Here is a 21,110-nt window from a genome sequence, read left to right as displayed (position 1 = left end):
CATTTTTCTTGCCTCTTTCTGCACCCTTCGAGCCTCTTTCAGCACCTCTGTTGCTTCTATATGCACTTCTCTTCCTTTGTTTGCACCCTTCCTACCTCTTTCTGCACACCTCTTGCATCTTTTTGCACCTCTGTTAGTTCTTTCTGCACTGCCCTTACTTCTTTCTGCTCCTCTTTTGCAAATGTCTATATCCCTCTTGCCTGTTTCTGTATCCTCTTCCCTATGTCTCCTCCTCTCTTGCTTCTTTCTGCACTTCTCTTGCTTCTTTCTGCACTGTTCATGCTTCTTTCTGTATCACTCTTGCAAATTTCTGTATCCCTCTTACCTCTTTCGGCACCCCTATTTCCTCTTTCTTTACCTTTCTTGCCAGTTTCTGTACCTCTCTTGCCTCGTTTGGCACCTCTGTTGCTTCTTTCTGCACATCTCTAGCCTCTTTCTGCACCTCCTACTTAGAGGTAGTTTTAATTCCTCTGTCCTATTATGTACTAGGGACTTACAGGTAGGTCATGCCAATCACAGGGCTACCCCAATCCATAGTTTCCCCTAGTGTATGTAGGTGTTTTCACTGTATTCTAAGTGTCTTTCAGCATAGCACTGGATCTTGGCCTGGTTAGTCAGAGTCAGTTACCACCACTACAGTCAGCAGACATTGGGAACACAGGATGACTTTGCAACAAGGCCTCTTTCTGCCCCTCTGTTGGTTCTTTCTGCATATATCTTGCTTCTTTCTGCACCTTTCTTCGTCTTTCTGGACTTCTGTTGCCTCTTTCTGCATTTCTCTTGCTACTTTCTGTGCTTTTCTTCCTCTTTCTGCACATGTCCTACCTCTGTTGGCATAGTTAGAAATTAGCATTTAAAAAACCTTTGACATTCACTGAAAAAAAACAAATGTTTCAGGGGTGTTACAGTTAGAAATTAGCATTTAAAAAACCTTAGAAATTCGCTGAAGAAAACATAGGTTTCAGGGACGTTATAGTTAGAAATTAAAATTAAAAAAACCTTAGAAATTCACTGAAAAAAACACAGGGATGTTTCAGGGATGTTATAGTTAGTTGGACATTTCACTCACACAAAACCAGAGAAATTTGGCTGTTATAGTTAGTTGAGCTAACTATAACTCGCGCCCCCATAATGCACTGCTGATGACGTCAGTTATTACATCATTCATGGCATGGTCAGGGACATCACTGATGACATCTCTAATGACATCACTCATGACATCACTAATGCTAACATCCAGAGAGTGGGTGATTATTAAAAGTTTAAGAATGTTAGTTATAGATACGCAAATGTGTATTGAAGAATGAGTAGGTGTATGAGTGTCTGAATGGTTGATTTAGTGGGTGCTTGACTGACTGTTCAAGTGAGAGATTAAACGTGTCTTAGTTGAATGCATGGGAGAATGACTAATCTGTGTGAATGCCTGTATCAGTCCGTCAGTTGGTTTGTCAGTGGCTGCATGGGGGTTGGTGAGTAGCTACACGAGTGTCTATATGGGTTAATGATTGGTTGTCTGATTTCCTGTATGGGTGCCTGAGTGTCTGTGTGGGTGGGTGGGGGGACCTGACTCCTTCCATGAATGTGTGAGTGGGTGATTTAGTAGGTGTATGGGCTCATGAATATTTCAGTGAAGGGCTGTATGGGTGAGTGAGTATGCGTATAGCTATGTTGGTTAGTGAATGGATGTCTCAGTGGTATATGTGTGAGTAGCTACTTATGTGAAAGGCAGTATATGTGAATGTTGGAGTATATAAGTGACTATATGTGAGAGTGAGTGATTGTGAGAGTGGCTGTGTGAATGAGTGTGTGCTTATGTCAGTGATTGTATAAGAGAGTAAGTATGTGTTAGTGTCTATATGACTAAGTGAGGTGGTGTGTGTATAACTGTATTGGTGAGTAAATGGCAGTGTGAGTGAGTCTTTGGGTGACTGACTAGGTGTGTGAGTATCTCTGTGGATGAGTGACAGTATGTGAGTGTCTGTATGGGTGTATGAGTGCATATATCAGAGGCTGTATGGATGAGTGGTTGCGTTATTGAGTGACTGTATCAGTCAGTGAGTAGACATGTGTAGCCCTATGAATCAGTGAGTGGGTATGTACTAACTCTGCTTTTTTATTGGACTGAGACAGGATTAGTTTCTGCCCTATATATTCAGTTGCTGTGTTTTGGGTGCTTCAGTATAGTTCAAAAGGAAGAACTTGGTGTCATCTTCCTCCTCTTGATCTCCAGATGGGTCTCCGGTATCCCTGAAGTGCCCTAGAGTCCAGGGCCATGCTGGGAGTGACGTGCCTCTCCTATTTAAAGAGGAGGTGCAGGACATGATTGAGGCAGCAGTGACTAGAGCTTTGCAGGCTCATCCTTTACCTTCTGGTCTGTCCCGTCCCCATGCATTGGATCCTGTGGGGGATTTATCCACATCGGATGGTGAGGGTACTTCTACCTCCTCTGGTGGAAAATATGTCTCCAGGGAGGAGATGTGGGATATTCTGGCTCATGTGGGGGACATTTAGGATTTCCTCCTTTCCAGCACGGGAGGACCGTGGGACTCTTTTTCCTCAGTACACAAAGCACTCCCAGTTGGCCATGCCCTTTCAGGGCCCTGTGACAGAGATGGTGCTGAGTGAATGGAGCGAGGTGAACAAAGGCCAGGTCCCTTGCTTCCTCCATAAACTCTACTTGTTGGAGGGGGACTACCACTTGCCACACAATGTGAAGTTGGACTCAATCTTGGCCACTCTGATCGGCCAAACGGCTATTCAACCTGAGGATTACACCCAGTCTGATGCTACTGATAAGAAGGTGGACTCTGGCCTTAAGAAGGCTTTCACCACAGAGAAATTAGTGCTGAGGGCTAGCCTTTTTTCTGCTTATTCTGACCAGTCCTTGGTGCAGGATTTCAAGAAATTGACTGTGGCTGTTCAGGATGGCTCCTAATGCTCTGAACTTCTGGCCGTGATGGAGCAGCAGGCTAAGCTATTGGCCGACAGTTCCTCTGACGTTATTAAGTCATCTGCTATGTCCACTGGAGTCCTTATGGCTCGGACACTGGAAGGCTGATCCGGGGGAGAAGGCAGCTTTATTAAAATTGCCCTTGAATGAACAGGCTCTCTTTGGGGTTCAGTTGCCAGCCATGCTTACTAAGGCTTTTAAGGAGAGGAAACATGCCTTGCCTTATAAGGGGGGAAGCTGCTTCTTCTGGTAAGCCTTGGAATAGGTCCTCCCCGTCCTCTCCAAAGCGTGAGTCCCGTCAATATTTCCGGAGGAGGTTTTTTCAGCCCCGTTTTTCTCCCAAGCACGCTGTCTCCACGTCTAAGGGTTCTGCCAAGAAGGGTCCATGACAATTACTGTCTGAAGGTTTCACCACCTGTGAGTGGCCAGCTCAGAAATTTTCTACCAATGTGGCAACAGGACATTTCGGATTGCTAGGTCCTGCACACTGTGCAGCACGGTTACATGACAGATTTTTGGCAGGTTTGACTGACTTCTGTTCCAGCCGCCGGGCTGCGCAGAGTGGCTCTGCTGGAGGGGAGTGTCCAGTTTGCTTGCCAAGCAGGCCATTTGCTGGGTTCTGGTTGCCGATATCGGCATTGGAACCTACTCTATTTGTTTCCTGCTGCAGAAGGTGTCTGGCGGTTTTCGGCCCTTTCTGGATCTCACATGGGTCAACTCCTGCGCTTGGACTGTTCGTTTCCGTATGTTGATCATTCAGGCGATTATTCCTCTGGTTCTGCCAGGTGTGTTTTTTGCCTCCTTAGACCTCGACGATGCCTATCTCCAACTCCCTGTCACCACCTCTTCTCAGCTTTTACTGAGATTCGCGTTAGGAGACAATCATTTTTAGTTTTGTATTCTCCCCTTCGGCCTCAAGTCCTCTCCCATGGTCTTCACAACCTCTCATGGCTCTCCTTCATGCAGAAGGGGTGTTCATTTATTCCTATTTGGATGACCTGTTACTGCATGCTGCTGAAGAGTCTCTTTTACTCAGGAGGGCCTTAGAGGTTCTTCAAGGGCACAGATTTTTGGTGAACTGGGAAAAATCTTCTTTGTCCCCCTCTCAGGACATGGTTTTCATCGGGTTCATTTTCAAACTCTGGTTGGCTGTGTCACTCTATCCGACCGGCGCCTGGCCTCCCTTCAGTAACAGGTTCTGTCCTTGATGTCCCAGGAGGCTCCACCAGCGGTAGAGTGGCTAAGGGTGCAGGGGCATTTGGCTTCTGTGGTGTTTCCGGTACCCTGGGCCCAGTTTCACCTTCTTCGCCTGCTCAACTGGATCCTGTTGTGTTGGTCTCAGGGGGCTCAGAGTCTATTGTCTCCCCTGCCAATGACTGTTTGGATCCAGGAGGGTCTCTCCTTGTTGCTTTGCCGGCGTCATCTTCTGGCCGGAATCTCCTTGCCTGTCCCAGCTCCACTTGTGGTGACTTTGGATGCCAGCATGTCCAGGTGGGGGCTTGGCTGGGGTCAGAGCATGTTCAAGGGTACTGGTCCCTGCAGGACTCCCGGATGTCCTCAAACTGGAGGAAGTTGCGGGCAATTTGGCTGGCCCTAATTCACTCTGAAGTCTTTCTCTGGGCCAAATGGTGTTGGTTCAGGCAGACAATCTGGTGGCAAAGTCCTATGTCAACAGACATGGGTGGACCAGGTCCAGGTCCTTGTACTTGGTTGTCAGTGACATTTTCCTGTGGTGCTGGGTCTGTCTGCTCTGGGGGTGGGGTGGATAATGTTCGTGCTGATCACTTAAGCAGGGGCATTCCCTCGTCAAAAGATGTATCCCTCCTTCAAACTATTTGTTCGACCAGTCGGTAGATCGGTGGGGTCTCCCAGTGGTGGATCTGTTTGCGGTCCCAGGAAATTGGGCCTGTTTTGTTCTCTGGGTTGATGTCCGGGCCTCTGGGAGTCGACAGCTTGACTTGACATTGGCCTCGGGGTCTTCTGTATGCCTTCCCGCCTTTCTCCACCACTCCGGGCCTTTCTGATTCAGTTCCAGAGGGACTGTGCTCAGGTGGTGTTGATTGTGCCCCGTTGGCCTCTGGCGAATTGGTTTCCTGCCCTTATTTGGTTGTGTTGCGACCTGGATTGGGTCCTTCCTGTGGGTCCATCTCCATTGAGTTTTCCAGCTCTTCCTCTGGGCTCCTTAAGGAAGTTACACTTGACGGCCTTGTGGTTGAATGGCGGGGCTTAGCTGGGTTGGGGGTGCTTGACCATTTAGCTGTTACATTGCAGACTTCTCGTAGGTCCTCTATGCTTCTCTCCTATGCTAGATATTGGCGGGCCTTTTTGGCCTGGTGGGCTGCTAGGGAGATTGATCCCACGTTGGCTGACCTCTTTTTGGTGATGCAGTCCCTGCAGGACGGGCCCATTTAGGGTTGTCTGTGGCTTCTCTGCTGGTGTAGTGGGCAGCCATTCAGGCTTTTCAGGGCTCCTGGCGTAATTTGCAGGACAACGGGGGTATGATGCCACGGTATTTTCAGGGTATGTTGAAACAGTTTTCTCGGCTGATCCGTTCTTTTCCATCTTGGAATCTGCAGCTTGTCTTGGATGTCCTGCTGGGCCCTCCTTTTGAGCCCCTTGAGGGTCTTGAGTTGAAACTCTTGACTTTTGAAGCTTGTTTTTTGGTCGCCATCACTTTGGCGCGGCGCTTGGGTGAGTTGGGGACTTTGTCTTGTAAGTATCTGTTTTGCAAGATCTTTGTGGACCGGGTGGTTCTTGTGCCAGTGCCACCCATCCTTTGTCCCTAAGGTAATTTGACTTTTCATCTTAGTCAGGAGGTGATTTTGCCGGAGTTTGGCCCTTCCCCGGCTGAGGATTGTCGTTTGCACTGTCTGGATGTGCGGCAGACGTTACTGTGGTATCTGCAGGTGGTGGAGTCCTGCAGGAAAGGGGACGCTTTGTTTGTGAACTTTGGTCATCTAAGAATGGTGTGAATCCATCCACGGCTACGTTGAAGCATTGGAGTCGGGGTATGGTCTTGTTGGTTTACAAAATTAAGGGGATTGATCCTCCTATGGGGGTTCAGGGCCGTTCTACTCACAGTGTGGCATCTACGGTTGCTGAATTGCAGGGTACCTCATGGTGGAGATCTGTAGGGCTGCGACCTGGTTTTCCCTGTCCACGTTTGTCCTTCACTATTGAATTGCTGGTCTGGAACATTTGGATAATGTTCTGGGCCACAGGGTCTTGTCCTCTATGAGGGAATAGAGGTGTTTTGTACTGTGATTGGGGCACGTTAATAAATTGGTGTTCTTTATAACTCAGTTGTTCTCCCTCTCTGTTTTTGGCTTGCTATCTCCTCACAAATTAAAAAAGGTAGGCAAGGGAGGGACGGGAGATAGTGTATCCATTACTACTGATAATTGCATTGCTTCTAATCCTACTCCCTCGCCTTCCTTCTAGGACCCTTCCACCCTCCTGGTGCAAACCAACTGAGGGCTAGCTTGGCTTGTTTACTTACAGGAGGAGGTGGGGGGCAGATTGATTTCTTATAGGCTGGGGTGGGTTGGGGAGAGGCAGGGCCTCCACACATTAAGTAGGAAGGCGAGGGAGTAGTACTAGGAGTAGTGCCATTATCAGTAGTAATGGATGCATTGTTGTGCATTCATTCCAGACAAGAGCAAAGGGATAGAGAGCTTTACAAGGAACATTGCAGGTTTAGAACCTGTTTTACATGATTTGGAAATGCCAAGTTTGAACTAAACTTTTGGGAAAGGTCTTAGCACCATTGGAAATTGGTTTTCAACAGAGGAGAAGGGTATACTGAGAGCAATACTAATGTCAATAGTGATAATAAGACTTTGCCTGCTATTTTTTTATGTCCTACTTCTGAGCTGTAAATACTGCATACTCAAAAGACAGGCAAATTTCCAAAAGAAAATGTATGAAAGGTACATGGGATTACGCGGAAATAAGAATGACAACTACATGAAGTTATTCAGACTAAATAGGGGAATCAAAAGAGAGAGACGAGACACATCTGAAGACGAAAGAGCTTTCTAGACTTGAATCGGCATGTGAAACAAAGTTAGGTGATGATTTAAAAATCATCAGAAGGGAAGGAATTATAGGCACTGAGTTTTTAAAATGGATTTTGACTTGCAGTCCATATGAGAATTACACTTTTAGAATGCGTTTAAACTGCTGCAAAAATGTTTTCACATAGAAAATGACACATTAAAAATGTGCTTGCTTAACAACGTGAGAAAAGAATGCTTTTAGATTGCATTTTAGCTTTGATAGATGAATGTTTTCACGAGAAAAATAATACATTGGGAAAATGGGCTGCTTTAAATTTATATTAAAATATTGTGAAATTTTTTTTTGTACCAGGCTAGCATTCTTAAATGTGCCCCTGTATTTAGGCCCAAAAGCCTCTCCTAACGACTATTGCTCACAGCTAAGTAGATGTTTATTTAGGACATTTTGCCTATCACCAGCATCTTGCTAAAGATTATATCATTTGTATAACTATGAGCCTTCCTGTAATTCATAATGAATAGAATGTTTAAATGAACAATAATTCAGATATAGTTTATGTATGCTCAACTAGAACATCATTAATATATTTGTTTCAGTGTAGTTGACTAGCTTTTGTGTTCAAACTAATCATTGAACTCATCTTTTAGCTTAGGTAAGAAGGTACTCGTGAGAACTTTCATCCATTTTGCTAACATTTGAAACAGTGTTTTACTACGTACAGGCATGAACGTTTACAGTGGGAATCGCGGGGAAGTAAAGTAAAGTCCACATTTGTAAAGCGCACAATCACCCGTAAGGGTCTCTAGGCGCTGGGGGCCGTCGGGAAGATTAAGCGAGCTATTGCCCAGAGTCACATGGTGCTGGGCTAACCTGCCGCCGGAGCCGGGGATCGAACCGTGGTCCCCAGATTCCAGCGTCAGTCGCCCTGGCCGCGGTGCCACACCTCTCCCCAGCAACGTATGTTGACAACACCATTAGATGAGTGGTTTCTACTGGAGGAGAGATTCAACACCTACTAAGTTTTATTACATTATCGTGTGATTTTATATTAATGAGTGTTTCTTGCTAGTAAGAAGGAGAATAATCATTCTTACTCTGATGCTCACTTGGAGAAGATCCTTTATTCTTACCCTTTTTTGCCAACACCTATTACTAAAGGTAAGTTTAATCGTATTCCTTTTCTCTGATAAATGCTACTGCAACGATTAATCCTCTTCCACTGATATTCTGACGGTTGCTGCTGCAGCTATGGGGAACTCAGATGAGTTTCCAGAACGATTTTTTATGGGTAGTTCTATCTATGCTCCAAAATCTTGCTCTTTTCTGAACAGGAACTCTTTATGGGTTTCTTTACATAGGGTAGATTAGGCTCTTAGCTAGTTTAGTGACAATTTCTTTAATAGAACATTCTGTATTTGATTTATGCTGTCACTAATCAACCTCTTATGCGTTTTGTCTGTAAATGAACTAATCTGAATAAAGATGACAAAACCATACTAACCCTTTAAGATAAACAAAGGTTTTGAAAACTTATCAAACCTCTCATCATTGACTGATCATTAAGTATCTGTCTGTTGATGATATATGCATGATTTGTGTTTTCGTTCTGGCGCCATTTGCACCACGGTGGCAAAGGTCCATTGACTGATCAAGCGCCATCAGGATTTCCAAAGGCTGAACCCTCTAAGTCAGGGTATTTAGTCTTAAATACCATTTGGTAAATCCTTTAGGCGCTAACATCTGTCTAGAATGGCAGAGCTGGTGACTAATGTTGGGTTGGAATATTACCCAGAGTGATTTCCAATGGTTTAGATTATTTGCAAGAATTCCTTCCATTACCTTTTGTGATTTGTTTTTTATTTAATGACCCACCTGAGGTCTGCAGATGATATCCCGAAAGACTGTAATCCTAACGTCTGCGCAGTAATATAAAAAGAACTAAATACACACAGCTACAGTAAATATGGCAGCCAAATTTGAGCACAAAAAGCAAAAATAAAATCTTTTAATTTTACTTTATCACTGATCTCGCCCAAAAAATACAGTAAAGCTAAGCAAAACTAAGCAAACTACAAAACTACAAAAAAGTAAGCATAACAGAGATTACATTTTATAACCAGGGGTGGCTGGTGCAAGGGGGCGCAAGGGCACAGCCGAACTGGCACTGCAGTGAATCTAAAGCTGCTCTTTGCAGCTCGGATCCGCAGAAACGTAGACAAACAAAATGACAGAGCTGGCAGTGTGTCAGTTTTCATTTCGAGGCATCTGCTGCTAATAAAGTAAAACGCACATGTCAGCACACATGGGAGGTGGCTGGCTTTAACAAAGCACCATCCATGCACTGCAAATGTGAACTGGTGATTTATAACTTCAGCCCTCCTTACACCTTTGCAATCGATGTGGCATGCAGCGCATGCCCTGTGCATCTTGGGCATGTTACAGTAGCCTACTCGGGCGGGGATGTGTTTTCAGCAATGTCGTCCCAACTGTCAGAAGCCAGGACCCAGTGGGGAGACAAAACGTCTCTCCAGAGGCCTATCTATCCTGAGTGACGTCTGATAGACACTATGAGGATCAGATGTGTGGGGCGCATCAGACACAGAGTAGAAGAGCTGTGGAGAAGTCCGGCGCTTGATTGTTCCAGCAGGTAACGTTTAATTGCAGAGAGATGGAAATGGGTTTATGACCAGGGTACTGAGGTTAATAAATACAGTTTCATTATAGCTACTTTTTGTTTAGTAACGGTTTCCAGAGTCCTGCCCATCTTTTGCGGCAATCGTTTAAATATTTGCAGGCTGAGACACATTCTGGAGGGAAAAAAAACTCGAATCTAAAGAACATTAAGGCAACATAATACAATGTTGAGTCCCTTGCAGAATGAAAGAGTTTTTATTTTTATTTTAAATAACATCTTTTTTAAATCAAATTGCTCTGTTTGAATTACATTCTTCAATAATTTGATGTAGACAGGAATATTATACTAGATGGGCGCACTTTCAAAAACAATCACCTAGAAGAGACAAGGGATAAAGCGAATTCATTCTCGCAAATGATTTGGATGTAAAGACCACGACAAATGGCTCAATGCTGAATAGCATACATACCATCGACCTTTGAGCCAGCTCATCGTGGACACACAGGAAGTATTTGAGTGGCAGTGCACATTATCCTTACCCAAATTGACCGTTGTGACTTCCTCAGGCTAGTCAGTGTGTTTTGTTGTGGTCTTAAAGAGTACCTTAATGTTGGCAATACTGTCTAGTTGTCCAATGTGGTTATGGCAGGAAATTGTAGAAGCAAAGGAATTGTTCATACTTTTTTACCTGCCTTTATGTTAGCTGTCTCTGTGAATTTTCCTCTCAGTTGTGAATCATGCGTTTACTCTGTTTTTGAGGATATGGTCCTTGGGGAAGGGCCTGATTTATGGAGTTTCTTCATGCCTTTCAATTACCCACCTTGAATTGTAGATGTATGGAATGAGGAATGTAAGTCCAGATGTTATGTAAGGAGGAGTGATTTGTTCATCTGGATATTTACGTAATTACTTTTGGAACCTGCAGCTTTTAAATACTCTAGGAAAATGTGGTGTAAAATACATCATTATGGCCCGATTTTTAAAAAACTTTTTCTTGAGGGAGAACGCCGCAAACCTCCTCACAGTGCTTGGGCTTGCTTGTCCAATAAACCACAGGGCAAGTGTTTACGCCTAGCCAAGTTAAAATCTCACCACCCGCCACTGATTAATACACAGATACATGTAAAGGAAAAATCTGAACTAGTTTCTAAAAAGCCCACAATCCTCAAATTATAGTGAAGTAGAAGATTGTAAAATTAATTTTAACAGAGCTGAAACAGTGACAATTCACTCTAAATTAATTTGTTTGCAATTGCAAGTATGGTTATGGTAAGCACCCATTTCAATACCCCACCCGAGGTCTAAACATGGTACCAAGAAAGACTAGACAACTAACATATGTGCAGTAATAGAAAAAGGACTAAGAATGTACAGCTGTAGCAAGTATGTCAGATTAAGTTGAGCACAAAAAGCAAGAAGAAGCAAAGTCAAAAACTTTGTTTTAATTTGCTCGCTTACACTCTGATCAACACCTCAGCACCAACACCTCACGCGGGGCTACACATGAACACCATATGTGTAGCTACGCCTCTTAAGTCAGTGGGATCACGTCTTTTAAGTGCTATCCATTATACTTTAGGATCACTCTCTAGAGCCCTTGGATTTTTTCACATTCACTATTTTTTCAGGCTTGGTTCCAGTTTTGATCACCGAGGGATCATTTTAATTGTATTGTTCTTTATTCAGGAACAATGACATTATCACATTCACAAATGGCGACTAAGGTGACGGACAACCCTAGTTTGTTCTCTCACCTTTAGCAGTAGTTTTTCTGTCATCTCCTGGAATGCAGCTGGCATCAATAATAATCCTGAAAAATTATCATATCTTTTTTCCTTGAATGCTAATATAATCTGCATTCAGGAAACTTGGTGCACTGATAAATTGAATATAGTGAAGGATTATTATGTATTGGAGGTGGCGGCAACCCCCTCTAGTAGAGGTCACGCAAAAGGGGGAATTGCCTGCCTTTTATCAAATACAATAAAGTGGAGTTTCTCTCACCATATAGATCCCAGTAACCTTTTTCAGGCTGTGACCCTCTCCAACTTAGATAAAATTGGGGAGAGACACCCTTTTGTTATAATAAATGCCTATATTCCGCCTGGTGATCTTTTTAACACTTTGATGAAGCAAATTTTTATCTTTATTAGACAAATTAAAAAAACAGCCCCTCTCTCTAATTTTTTGTTAGTTGGCGACTTAAATTGTAAAGTGTCCAATTATAGTCTAGAATTATTCAGGAATAAAGAAAAAGAGGAGGTCTTATTGATACCCCAAGCCATCTTTCCAGATAACATAAAAACAAATAAACGGGGTAAATTGCTGCTGGAAGAATTATATAGCACGGAGGGACTCATAGTTAATGGTAGGCTCCCATCCGATGTCCCTGCAAACTATACTCATAGCTCCTTCAACAGCAAATCAATTTTAGACTATATAATTGTTGACCACCCTATTTTCTCTTTGTTAAGGGATTTGGTGGTCATGGACACTAGCCTTAGTGACCATAATGTCATCCTACTAACGCTCTCTCTAGAGCCACCCAATTCTGATACCTGGGCGTTGGATAGGGAGGTGGTCACCTTTCAAAAAACAGGAAGATGTTTTTGGGATTATAAAGCCATGAAGGGTCTAGAACCCCTTCTTGAAAAAACATTATCCAATTTAAACAATTGGCAGGGGGTGGAACAGTGCTCTTTTGATGTTTTTATAAAGGAGGTCAACTCTGCCGTTAAAAAATCGAACCTAATTAGGAAAAAAAACATCCTCCCAAAAGCAGTTGTTTCCCTTAATAAGGAAATAAATAAACTGGTGAGGGAACAATATATATGTGGTGCAGTAGAAAGATCCCAGAAAATATCTCTTCTTAAAAGGAGGAGGAGCAGGTTAAAGAAAAAAATGAAAAGAGAAAAAAAGGACCTGTTATGGATTGGACTGCGAGAAGCCGCTGTCCATGGGAACTCTAGACAATTCTGGACCCTTATTGGGGAGGGATGTGGGTCTAGAGTGCGCCCATCTCCAATTCCTATCTCCGAACAAACCTGGGTTAATTACATCTTAAGTCTGTATGCAAAAAATGATCGGCATGTGCAACTTAGGGGAATTGAGGAAAATACTACCCCTATAACTGAATACCCCTCAGAACTATCTATAGAATTAGCTATAAGAGACATGCGTTCATCAGGTGCCATGGGTCCTGATGAACTCCCGATATCAGTCTTAAAACAAAATCCAGTATCCTGGAGTAAAATCCTATTTCCTCTTTTTAGGATTTGTTACCTTAAAAAATATATTCCAGCATCCTGGAAGGGGAGTATTTTGGTTCCGTTGTTTAAAAAGGGCGATAGGAACTTACCTATCAATTATCGCCAAATAGCTCTCCTAGACGCTATTGGGAAAGTGTTTTGTAAATGTCTACTATCACTAATTAATGATTGGGTGGCGCTAAAACAAATCTTACCCTTAGAACAAGTAGGCTTTCGTAAGGGCCACGGAACGCTGGACAATCTTTCCGCTCTTCAGACAATTACAGATAAATATATAGGGGTACGTGGCGGAAGAGTCCATGTGGCCTTTATAGACTTCTCCACAGCATTTGACCAGGTTGACCGTCCACTGCTGTGGAGAAAGCTTTCGGCTATGGGAATGCCGCCGTATCTATTAGATATGATTCAGCTGCTACATACAGACACCTGGTGCCAGGTTTTGCAAGGAGGAGACAGGGGGCTTTCTAAGATTATTCCTTCATGCAATGGTCTTAAGCAAGGTTGTTTACTTGCCCCGTTACTCTTTTCGTTATATATTGCTGATTTACCTGCTTCTCTTTCCTCTTGCGATGGTATAGCTCCAATTCTGGGCGGAAAACACATCTCATGTATGTTATATGCGGATGATATCATAATAATGGATCTTATGCCCAAAGGTCTTGCTAAACGCCTCCTTGCTCTACATCAGTATGCAGTTGTTCATTTCCTAAAAATTAATGCATGTAAGAGTAAAATTATGTGCATCACAGGCCGGAAAAAACATAAATTTAGGAACTTTACCTGGTCTGTGGGAGATGACAAACTGGAGGTTGTAAAGAATTACGTTTTTCTTGGAAAAGTAATTTGTGATAATTTAAGTGCTAAACCCCACACCGATAACAGTGCCCGGAAGGCATTAGCTCATGGAAGAAGCTTAAATTCACTGTATTCGGCACTGGGAAAAAGGCATTTCTCACATTTACTGGAGGTCTTTAGGGCAAAGGTCCCATCCACCCTTCTATATGGCCTAGAATTAATTGATATTAAGCACTGGGATTTTTTAAATAAGGTGGAGGGGAAATTGCTAAGAAGTATATCTTCTGTCAGTTCTGCCTGCTCCGTGGCAGCTTGCAGACTTGAGTTTGGTTTGCGCAGCAGCTGGGTGCAGGGCCTGGCAGCTGTGGTGCGCTGGGTCGCAAGCATAGCCAGAGGAGAAGAGGGGACTATGAGGTTCCTCCTAAGGACTGAACTACTGGGAGGTTTAGGGGAACACTCCTTGATTGTTAGCAACTTTAGAAAGGCTGTATCCCTCTTGCAGTTGGAAGAGAGTACTCTCTTTTCCCTATCTGTACCCCAGTTAAAGTCTGTCCTGAAAGAAGCCACTTGGGACCTTAGCTATAGACTAGACTTTACTGCTATTTTCGATAAGAAGGGTGTTAATCTTCTTACTGATTCATTCGCAAGAAAATCCGCCCAACCCTACGCTACTTGGAACTTATCTCATGGTATTCGGAGATTTTGGTTTTTACTGAGACAAGATTTGTTACCCCTAAATAATCTTTTGTTTAAATGGCATGGAGTATCTGCAATCTGCAATTGTTGTCATCATTCCATTCAAGATCGAATACATGTACTTTTTATATGCCCAGCGCTGCGCCCTTATCGCAGCAAATGGCTAAGACAAATATGTTTGCAAATGGGTATTCTAAATGTGAATTCTTTTATGAGTGCTTTATATAATCCCCCTAATGAGAGATTTTGTTTTTATATCTTTAATTTTTTTAAATGTTTTTTAGAAATTTTCTGAAGATCGGCATGCTTAATAATGTGTCACTTTGTGTTCTAGTAATTGCAATTGCTATGATTTGTCTACTTTCGCTGTGAATGGTATTTTTGTATTGTACTTTTTCTTTATGTGGACCTCTAAGGAGTTCCAAAGCATAATAAAGATTGAATCCAGACATTCACAAAGATGACATTATCACATTCACAAAGTCAACCTTTTATTGTTTACCTCGTTGATGCTTGAACTGAGCTGAACTGTGATTCTTGAACTGAACTTGATTTAGGAGTCACAGTATGGATTTTACGTTATATTGACTGCTAGCAACTGCTAGCATATACTGGTCAAACACAACCTGTGCCTCCCAAGATGGCCATTGTAGACCTGACAACAAGTCCAACACTTCACATCATCGGTCTGTGGGAGACAGCTTATGACATCCGTCAGCTACAAACTTCAGCTCTGGGTGTGCCTGTATCTGTCTTTGATTCTTCTGCAGGTGTAATTGCTGTTTTGTCGACAGTGCTCATTTCTACACTTTCTACAGCTTGCCATGAAAAATGCCATTTATTTGACACTTGCATCTCTCATTTGACAGAAAGAAATGCTCATTCCAGCTTCATCAAACCAAGTGCAGTAACTACTACCATTTCACTGCAAGCATTTCTAATGATTCAGCCATACTTGCCCATCTCCATCTCCATACCATACCTTTTACATTCGAGCATTTACATGTTTCCATATTTGGCTTCGTTGACAAGAGGTGGGATGCACATTTACTTGTCCTGTCATTATCCAGGTCTGGTGTGGTGTACTCTAAGACATGCTATATATGTTCCATTTGATGTATTTCTCCCTCTGCGGCCTTGATCTACATGACATCAATATGTTACGTTTATGACTATAAGTGCCTTCCGTTGACACGAGTTTTGAGTGACTTCACATCTTTTGCTTTGTTTTGTATTAAGAAAGATGCACTCCAGTATTTATATATCGCGTCTTCTTTATTGCATCCACCCAACAGCGCAGCCTGCCAACAGCTTCTCCTCCAGGGAACTGTCATCAACAGCACCATGACGTCTCATGGTTCTAGATGATGTTAGTATGGCTCCAAGGATACATGACAGAGGAAACATTACTGACAAACAAGACTATGATATATCTACAAGGTTATAACACATCTCTCCGGCAAGATGCATATTTTTCCTACTAAAAATGAATGCTACAAAACTTATAATTGAAAACTTAATTCAAGACATTCCCTACAACAATGAAAACCAGCTGCGTTAAATACAACTACTACCATCTCGATTCCAACACACCCAGGGAGTGGGTGGCTGCAGCACTGCGATTCCCCAGTGCCACCTGGCTGCCGTCCCCGCCCGTAATGAAGAGGAACCGCAGATGGCATCAGCGGAACTACGCCACCCGCCGTCACTGCTGCCGAGGCTGATCCACAGCCCGCGGCTGCCGGCACCTCCCCACACTACACACGGTGAGCGCTAGCGCTCTAAGAGACTCCCAGCACTTCAGCGAGCCTCGACTAGCCACTCGCGGTGCAGGAGATCGGAGCGGAGTTGGCGGCTGGCAATGTGCTTCTTGAGGGGTGAGTGCAGTGCTGGATGCATGGGGTCTCCACTGTCTACTGTCACGCACCTCGGGACATGACGGTGAGTGGGGGCACTGCTAATCACCCTGGTGTTCCCCCTGATGTTCTGGTATTGACGGTGGGGGTCTCCAATGACCTGTCCCCCCACCGGCCTTAAACTCTCTGGGTCAGATGCGCACTTGCTGAGCACAAGATGGCGGAGTGCTCCTCGGCAGCGCTTGCTGTTTAACGGTGGCTCTTGCTTCCCTCCTCATTCATGGATTGTGGCCTGAATTCGTCACTGTTCCCAGCGGGGCAGGTAACGTGTGGGACAATCTTCTATTTCGGTCTCTGTGGTCCCTACCTATTCTGAGGCTCACTCCAGTTCTCGGCTCTCCTTGTTGTACGGGTCGTCAGCCTGATGCCCTTGTGGAGCTGTGCCTGTGCACGCAAACAGCAGACATTCTACTGCCCTCCCTTGGTGCTGTGACTGCGTCCCCCCTCCGACCCAACTTAATGGAACTCTGCTCTCATGGTTTTTGGGTCCTGACCTGGGTGCACCTTGCCATTTTGAGATGGTTTCCATTGATGCCCACGACCCTGGTCTGCAATTTTGTGGATTCTTGTCCTTTCCTTTGGTCCATTGGATTCCATCCTGCTGACCTTACCTCATTTCTCTCCTGCTGGACTGCCTTATCTCTTTCTCCCCCTCAGGTCCCCCTCTCTCCTCTCACCAATCTCAGCCTCCGACTCTTCTCCCCCACCTACCGCTCTCTACCCCTTTTGATTTTTTTTATTTCCCTGTTAACTCTCTAAATATGTGATATATACTTGTCCAGCCTAATCGCTAGTAAACTGTAATCTTGTGCAAATCCACTATTTGTATATATATGTATATAGAGATAACTCTAACCACTAGTATATGTAGTAGACCCTTGTACTCACTACCATTCCTATGTGATTCTTAGAGTTTATCCATTTGTATCTCTTCCTTGAGTGACTTTACAACGTGTACATTTGCAATTTTTTCTGTTTGTATCTTTTATGTAACACATGTAATCCTAAATCCATATGTATCACAACTGGTTCTTTTGTAAAGCACTCTGACACCTTTGGGTAATGTTTGCGCTATATAAAATCACATTAAATAAATAAATAAATAAATAAATAAAATATATAACTCCACAAAGGCATCGCAGACGTTCACAATCCTGGTAGGAATCATCCAAACCTTCATACAATATAATCTTTCAGATAAGTTGGAACTCTTTTAGCTCGAGCTTAGCCACAACTTCTGCCCTCAGGGCATAGTGGACCTCTCACTGGCTCTTGTCTGACTTCCCCATAAGGGTCTATCAATACTGTACCAGCTTTGAACCCACCACTGGACACTAAGGACTACGTTTGAATAGTAGTGCACTTTATTGTCAAAGTAAGCGATCTTGTTTTCTTCAGTACATTCCACTTTTATAGGTTCTTTCTTTGGAAACAGCCAACATGTGTTTCGTCACAAAGTGATATTTTCAAGGCCTTGTGATTTTATAACAAGGTGTAAATTAAAACACGTCTTATTATATACAAGATGAAAAAGAAAATAAACGTATGCAAAAACTGTAAGACAAATTAGAACGAAGAATCTCGGGTTATTAGTGTAGATCTGGTTTAAACTAAGCTATTTGGATCTAGATAGTGAGATCAGAAAGCCAGCATCCGTGACAAGATATAAATGTAAAAAGATATATGTGTAAAGAAACTTTACCATAGATTTTAGTTTCAGTCAATACCCAATAGAATAGAAAAGAAAAAAAAAGTCAAAGCCCGAGGTGTCAGAAATCATTGTTTCAGAGCAAGATCTAAGTATGTTGAAAAGTGCAATGAGTCTAACATAATACAGAGAAGCGAAAAGTGGAATGTACCGAAGAACACAAGATTACTTACTTTGACAATAAAGTGCACTACTATTCAAACTAAGTCCTTACTGTTTAGACCTTGTACTATTGCTTGACACTATATGAATGCTTTGGTTTTCGTTTATGTAAATGTTATGTACAGTTGGGATCCTTGGAACCAACGTGTAAGTCACTACAGAGGGTAGTAGGGTGTTGATAACCAAATAGCACCATCTTGAACAAAAATATTGTTGCTATCTGTACTGTACCCACAGCAATCATTTGTCTTTAACGAGGTGCGAAAACTTAACCACTACTACCCTCTGTTTGTTTTCTAATATGTAAAACAGTCTTGAACCTGCTCCTCTTGGCAACAGTCCAGCCCGAACTGCCAGGCCAGAACTTTCTTGGACCGGACACAAGCATCCTGGGACCGGTTTCGGGGTATCACCCTTCATCTACCAAACTAGCTTGAAACCAGTTGCATGACAAGCAAGGGATCCACATCTGGGCATACCCATGGCCACTTAGAGCGAACATAGAAAACAAAACAAGATAATGGACGAAGTGCTGAAACTTTTCAACCACTCACACCCAGTTAAGAGATCAGGGTTGAATCTATCGTTCTTTTGCTCACCATGCCACCCCAGTTTGGACCCATGCATATGCAAATCAATCTTGATCCCGCCCGACAACAGCAGGACTTTCGGAATCCACTACCAGCTTTACCTAAGTTCTTCTGCTATACTCTCTTATAGCTCTCTTTTTTGTTTTTAATTTTGCTAACATTTTGTTTTCTACATATAATCTATGACAAGTGTATCCAGTTTTCAGTGTTTATGTTTTGTGAATTCCAATGTTTTTTTTGTGTTTTTCTAAATTCTGAAAAAGAGTAGTTATCAATGTTTATACATTTTAGGACAACACAAAATTGCTGAAGGCAGTGTTTTTTCCAGTGTTTATAAAATATATTAACAGAAAAACTTTTCATTGTAGTAGTACCTTCTGTTGCAGAACAAAGGGGCTCATTAGGATGGCGGACGGACTTGCGTCCGTCCGCCACCCTAGAGTAGGAGGGACCGTCCGCATGGGCTGCGGCGGTCCCTCCGTGCAAATTAGGATGTGACCGCCACCCTGGCGGTCACATCCTGGATATTTAACATTGCGGCGGGTGCAGCTTCAAGCTGCAACCGCCGCAATGTTAAAAAAGCATACATTGCATATGTATGCAGCAAGCAGCAGGCACCGCGCGGTGCCTGCCGATTGCTGCATACATATGCAGGGGGGTACCATAGGTACCCCCCATGTGCACCCCCCACCCCCCCTTTACCCAGGGGGCCCGCAACGGGCCCCCGCAGTGAAGCACCGTATGCTTTTACACGGCGGAATATCCGCAGTGTAAAAGCATTTCTTTCTGTGCATCCTAATATGGTGGACGGTGTCTGAGAGACACCGTCACCATATTACAGCTTTTCCGCCGCGGTTGTAAGCCAACCGCGGCGGAAAAGCTGCGGACGGAAAACAGGACCCACCAGCCATCCTAATGTGGCGGTGGGTCTTTGGTTGGTCCGCTGCGGTTTTTCCGCATCCTCCGGGCCGGCGGTGGATTCCGCCGGCCCAGAGGATGCGGAAAAACCGCTATCCTAATGAGCCCCTAAAATGTGGACACGAGTGCTCACTTCTTAAATGTTTTCTTAAGACATATAGAGGCTCATGAAAAATGTCAAAACATCTTTGCTGTTATGAATTGGCGGAGCACATTGGTTTGATTGCATTTAACACGTAGATTGTGTCACAGATTTGTATCTTAGGCTACTGCTTTTGTTGCAAAAATCTTGTTTGACCTGATAGCCACATATTACAGTCTTTGCCAATGGTTTCCAACTACCGGGTTAGGGATATGATATTTAGATTGTCAAAAGACAGCAGCAACATACACTTTCAGTCATCGAAGAGCCTCTTTTTGCTGGACTATACATATAGGGGCAGATTTATAAGCTCCTTGCACCACTTTTGTGTCACTTTTAACATGGGAAACATGACGCAAAATCGGCGCAAGGTGCTTGTAAAATTGTGCCATAGAGTTCAGCAGAAACACAAATTGTTTGACGCAGTCATACAAAGATTAAGGGCACACAAGTTACAACATATGCTCCTGTTTCTAGCTATGTTTCAAATCATTTGCAAAGCTAAATACCCATATTCTTCGACACACCAGAAGCGGCTAGGCAATGGGCAATGGAACAAAGGGTGCTGAACTGCCATCCACCTCTTGCTTGTTGGGGACAGACCTTGGAGCACATACTTGCAGACTGAACACAGAGAGAGACTCATGCAGGAAACGTGTATTTTCCCGACTGCCCTCGGACTCTCGATCAAATGAAGAATGTCTTGGTTCAAAACACGAGCCACAGCATCATAATCTGGCTGGTGACATACGTGCAGGGTGAGACCAGGGCACTGCAGTATCTGAACCTGGACTCCAGGAATTTGGACCTGAGAATAAATGACGGACCTAACCATTGCAAACCTCAAGAGGACTCTCCAGGCCATGAAATGAAACTTACGATTCTGATTTTCCAACAGCACCAGATCCTAGCAATGTAATGCTTGTGATGGAGGGGAGGGTTGGTGTATAATTTGGTGGATTCAGTTGTAAAACTTGGATGCTGTTAATGTTTAGGTTGAAAGATGCCTGAAGTGTTGAAGTATGGGGTGGTAGGCCTTAGTTTTTTTTTTACAGGGATCTTACAGCTCTGTTAGCCACAGTTTGCACTACTGAGTATGCAAGATTAGTGGTGTGGATTAGACCCCTCCCAAGGGCGGCCTGGGGAGGGGCACTATGGGGGGACAGCCAAAGCATTATGGTGGCCGGGGCCCTGAAAAGACTACAGAACCCAACAGAGATATAATAACTACCCAAAGCCAGGCCTCAAAATTATGACGTAGAACATCAATGGGCTTTTTCACCGCATTAAACGTAGGGCTGTCCTTAGC

Source organism: Lissotriton helveticus, chromosome 5_1 (assembly GCF_964261635.1).
Source record: "Lissotriton helveticus chromosome 5_1, aLisHel1.1, whole genome shotgun sequence".
In the NCBI taxonomy this organism is placed as follows: Eukaryota; Metazoa; Chordata; class Amphibia; order Caudata; family Salamandridae; genus Lissotriton; species Lissotriton helveticus.
Note: the sequence above shows the minus strand (reverse complement) of the source record.